Below are 5,755 nucleotides of genomic sequence, written 5' to 3'. Positions count from 1 at the left end.
GCATGATATAGTATATGACACTTTCCATTATGAGTAGTCTAAGTTTAGCCTAACTAAAACACCCACATGTAGTCGTAGTAGGGTTTTTGACTTTATATGCAAGGTAAGTGCAAAGAATGACTTAGACATAGCAGACGACCTGAAATGGGTCGGAAAATCAAATCAAGGGTATATCGGCGATTGTTTACCATGATTTTTTTTCGAGGCGGGACGATGTAGAGTAACTGACGATTTGTAGTCGAAGTGTGGCGTCTCCTTTTGGAAACTATGATCCTTCTTGTGAGATGCTCCGATATGGAAGGTGCGCGCACCAAAACTTGTGCCAAACTTTATCAAATTTTTTCCATGCGATCGTGAGAGCACGCCACAGTGGCACAATGATTTTCGTTATTTTTGGGACTCTATATGCATTTCCTGAAATTAAAATACCAACAAGGCCTATGCCTCTGGCCGCACACTGCGGCCGAACTATTTGAATTTTTTTCCCGTTTCTCGCACAATGAATGAAAACTCGCAAAACGACTTCCAAATGATCTTGCGCTAACACTCACGTGTATTTGGGACTATATATATAGAAATTAAACGAGATCTCTTTTCTTTTTGTATATTAAATGTTTGAGATTGCTAGCGAGGCTTGCCGCCTGGTATAATGTACCAGAAAATCGAACCATAGAGTACAATCGTGATTTCTTACTGTGGGAATTTTTTTAGGCGAAACGATGAACTCATGTTTTCATTCAAACAAAAAAATGTTGTTAGTTAATGTAAATGTATTCAAATAGCAGATGGTTGACTCACGAAAGCCGTGTCCACTAAATCGTGGCCGATGCCCCCCTGCCACGTGTCCAATCTGAGTCGTGCGTTCTAATTGGCCAGAATTCAAACCCCACGGATCGTACGTCTGCACAGTTGGATGCTCCCAGATCGAACGACGATCCTCATCCCTTTCGACAACACATGTAGTTCCAGTTGTGATTTTATTTTTATGCACAAAATGTACGTTAAACTCAAAAAAATGTCTTAAATATAGCTAACGATACCCGAAATGCGCCATAAAATAAAACTCGTGGTATAATGGTGAATGCGTACCGTGGAAAATTTTATGAGGCCAAATGATGAAGTCACCGATCACCGAAGTTTGAATTCACATGTCTCCTTTGGAAACCATGGTCCTTCATGTGAGATGCTTCGGTTTGGAAGGAGCGATCATCCAAACCTGTGCCAAACTTTACAAAAAAAATCCCCGGGGTTGTGAGAGCACACCACGGGCACACACTGATTTTGATGAATTCTGGACTCCATCTGAATTCCCAGTAATTAAAATACCAACTAGGCCTATGCCGGTGGCCACACCTCACGGCCGAAATGTTTGAAACTTCTCCCCATTTCTCAGATAATAGATGAAAACTCGCAAAGCAGCACACAAATGATTTGTACACCTTCTTTGCTAACTAACACCTAGATGTGTTGTTGTAGAACTGTTTTGAAATTAATTATATTCACTAAATGCAAGGTAAGTGCAAAAAAATGACTTGAATATAGCAACGAGTTTTGGCTGTATGCATCGTTCTGATGCAGAGGCAGGGGGATAACCCCCTTTTCGAAAAAAAGAATATAGCAACGAGACCTGAAATGGGCCAGAAAATCAAACCTAGGGTATATACGTGATTGTTTACCGTGAAAATAATTCAAAGCGGAACGATGTAGTCAGTGACGATTGGAGTCCGAAGTGTCGTGTCTCCTTTTGGAAACTATGATCCTTCTTGTGAGATGCTCCAATTTGGAAGGTGTGAGCATCAAAACTCGTGCCATCTTTACCAAAAAAATTCCATGTGATCCTGAGAACACAGCACAGTGACACACCGATTTTCGTTATTTCTGGACTCTATATGCATTTCCTGTAATTAGAATACCAACATGGCATACGCCTCTGGCCGCACCCTGCGGCTGAACTGTTTGAATTTTTCCCGTTTCTTGAACAAAGACTAAAAAATCCCAAAGCGACACACAAATGATCGTGCTAGCTAGCTAGCACCCACATGTAGATGGGACTATAGCAAATGACTCAAATATAGCAAACGATACCTCAAATGCACGAGAAAATCGAACCATAGGGTACAATGGTGATTTCTTAACGTGGAAAACAATTCAGAGGCTAAATGATGGACTGTTGTTTTCATTGAAACCAAAATATGTTGTTAGTTCATGTAAATGTTTTCAAATAGCACACAGTTCACTCACGAAAGTCATGGGCCTACCAAACCATGGACGATGCCCCCCCCACTTTGTGATCTGAGTCGTGTGTTCTGATTGGCCAGAACCCAAACCCCATGGATCGTATGTCTAGACCATTAGATCCTCCTAGATCGAACGACAATCCTCATCCCTTTGTACAGGAAATGCAGTCCGCCTAGGAAATTTTTTATATGCCAAAATGCACGGTAAATGCCAAAAAATGTCTTACATATAGCACACGAGACCTGAAATCCGTCAGCTAATCAAACCCGTGGTATAATGGCGACTGCTTAATGTGAGAAAAATTTAGGGGCGAGACGATGAACTCACTTCTTCATTTCAAAATTAGTACGTCTTCGTTTCAAATGAAATTTTTCTCTTTGTGCAGACGAGCGCTTAGAGGCAACTGTTTGCATAGGCCTTTCCGCGTGGCGACCGAGGATATTTTCCACCCTTTTCACCTAGGCCGCCAACACCCCCCACGGCCCGCCCGCGTTTCAATCAACTAGTCTGCCCAATCTCCATCGCCAGCTCCCCCTCCCCTAGATCCACAGGAGAACCCTCTTCGACGCCGGCATGATCACCCCGTCCGTGTGCCCACTCTTTGGCGTCAAGCCAACCTCACTGTCATACCCAACACGCGGCTGCCCGCACCTCGTGTCTTCATTTGCTCGCCAGCCACCCTTGAGCATATAGATGTTGTAACCCTCGCCTCTCCTCTGGTCCGACCGGGTTTGCATTAAGAAGCTTGTTAGTTATTGCTCTCCATCGTGGTGAGGCATATTTCCTCGCAATCCCTCTTCCTATTTTGTTCCGTATGTTCCCAAATTTGCTATAAAATAACGGAGAGCGTATATATGTTAATTATCTACCTTCCTAACTAGTACATATAAGTTGTATTTGTTCCAATAAGTTACTACCAATTTACAGATCACGAGCTCCCGAGTCAGACAAACTGAACAAATTAGCCGTACATTTTCTAAATTATTGCATAACATGTTTAGAAAGCTTGATACCAAGTTGTTAGTTTTATGCTTATCCTCCTTTCCCGAGTTTCGCATGTGTTCTCTGTAGATGCCGAATAGCAACAACAACACTCATGCTTTAGGCGATGTATCTTCATCTGATTCCGACAACCCTAGGTCTTCTGAAGATGGTGTGGGATCAAGTAGTCTTGAACGGGATAGAGCTGCAGCAATTACCCTTCCGGTCAGGACACGAAGTAACGCTCCAAGGAAGCCCACACACCAGCCTAAAGGTGTATATGAAGTAACTGAGATCGATTGAAAGTCTTGGGCTCCAACTAAACCAGATAAATCACGCACGAGGTTCAGGAGTGTGTGTGGATTTGTTGGCAGGGCAAGACTCAACATAAATCTGTCAGGGTTTCGGAAGGCTGACATAGAAACACGACGACGGATAGTCCGGGAGATCATGGATCACTTCAACGTTCCAGAGCAGTGGAGAATTCAGGTGTAACACGCTGCACTAAAGAATGCCTAGGGATGCTTGGAGAAACTAGAAGCACGTGCCATACAAGAAGTACTTGAGTGAAGGCATGGACCCAATCCCCGCATACCCCCAAATTACAAAGGCAGACTAGGCAGAATTCAAAAGGGTCAGGGCAACTAAAGAGTTTGCTGAGAAGAGTTTCAAGGAATCAGAACTTCAGAAGAAGAACACACACCCCCACCGTATGGGTGTGGTAGGATACTACGACATGAAACCGATATGGGACCAGGAGGACAAAGAAGCAATAGCGGCTGCTGGGAAACCGTCCTATAGTGAAATTAGGGGTGAACGCGCCAGAGACTACTTGCGGGCACATGCAAGGAGGCGTGATGACGGAACTTATTACTTTAAAAACTCACATGACGAAGAACTATACCAAGTGATGGTAGAGGCTTCCAAGATCCCTGGAAGGTTCTACAGGAACTCAGGGCCATGTGACATTCTGTCCGTTGCTCTGGAAACAAGAGAACCCCCTGGCCGTGCAAGGGGTATAGGTGTTAATGTCCCGCACAAGAGGGCTTTCACACTTAGCAAAGAAGAGAGTCTCGGCATGAAAAAGATGAGGAGTGAAATGAAGAAGAGTGAATTGTATGAAAGGTTGAGGAAGGACATGTATCCGGCTGTTCGAAAGGATATTGAGTAGTCAATGTGGATTGGGACGACTCTAACACTAACAGATAGCCAGCATATGGGAGGGGAGGCGAGCATGGAGGATGCTGCTTATTGCGCGACAACACCGCACAAGAGTAGTTGTGCATCTGCTCACCCTAGCGACACTGAGACTGCAGTTGCTCGTGATGATGCTATATCTGATCTATCTGGAATAAAAGACAGACTAAAGGGCGTGCTTACACATTATGAAGGTACATTAAAATGTGCAACAACGTGGGTTTACCCACCCTTCTTGGAAGAGGGCCTCTTGTTGGACAATGTGCCATTGAAGCCGGGCTATGTGTAGTGCTACATGACTGAAGTAAAGTCTGGATTCAATGAATTTAACCTCAAGAATGTCCTAGGAGACTTTGACGAGCAAAGGACCTTGGGAGAAACACTGTTACATCACATCCAGGGGCCAAGAAAGGAAATAGAGTTCATCGATGAGATCCCTGAAGCCCCGCCAAGAGCAACCAATGTCGCCTCCCAACTGTTGATGCTCTCCTTGCCACAGGAGATCTCGCATGCTTCGCCCAAAAGAACCTAATACTCGTAATCCGACGGCTGATGCATCAACCTGTGATCAGCCGGCCTGACTTTGTGGCATACAGGCCATGTCATCCTCCGCCCCAAAGCAGCCAGTGGCAAGGCCTACAACTGCTGAAGACGCACCACCGGTTCAGATGCCAGCCGCTGAAGCAGCGGGGGAAGACCCAGCTGCAGCACGTGCTTAGAAGACCAAACTGGTGGAACGAACTGCTAAGCAGTCTGTAGATCCAGAACTGACTGCTCATCAGTCCATCGGTCCGCAGTCACGTGATCAGCATACTAATGTGTCAGCACTTCCTGCTTAGCAAACCAACACGTTGGCACGGCCTCCTCAGCACACCGACAAGTTGGCACCACCTGCGCAGAAAACCGGACATAGCTTCAATGCATGGTCAGCAGTTCGATGCCTCTGCTCCTATAGCCCAGCAGTTCATCACAGCAGCACCACCAGCTCAGCGTCCGGCAAAGATAAACCGTTTGCTAAGCAGTCCGTCGAAGCTTCACCGTCTGCTCAGCAATCTACCTTGTAGCCAACCAGATGTTCTTCAAGAAATGCTTCAAGTACCAAGAAGGAAGTGGCCAAAAAGGCCACACCCACGAAGAAGCGTGGCGGGAGAGTGAAGAGGAATGAGAACGATTGCCTCTTGCTTAAAGCACTCATCGCCCGGAACCAAATTAATAGCAGGTTGTTCGAATCGGGGAGTAATATTATTTCTGACACCATGGATGATGAAGAAGTAGAATTGTTGCTTGCTAAAAGTAAAGCATACGTACTTGAAGCACGCAATTACGTCCATGGCCAGCC

The sequence above is a fragment of the Triticum aestivum genome, chromosome 4B (assembly GCF_018294505.1).
Source record: "Triticum aestivum cultivar Chinese Spring chromosome 4B, IWGSC CS RefSeq v2.1, whole genome shotgun sequence".
NCBI classification, from domain to species: domain Eukaryota; kingdom Viridiplantae; phylum Streptophyta; class Magnoliopsida; order Poales; family Poaceae; genus Triticum; species Triticum aestivum.
Note: the sequence above shows the minus strand (reverse complement) of the source record.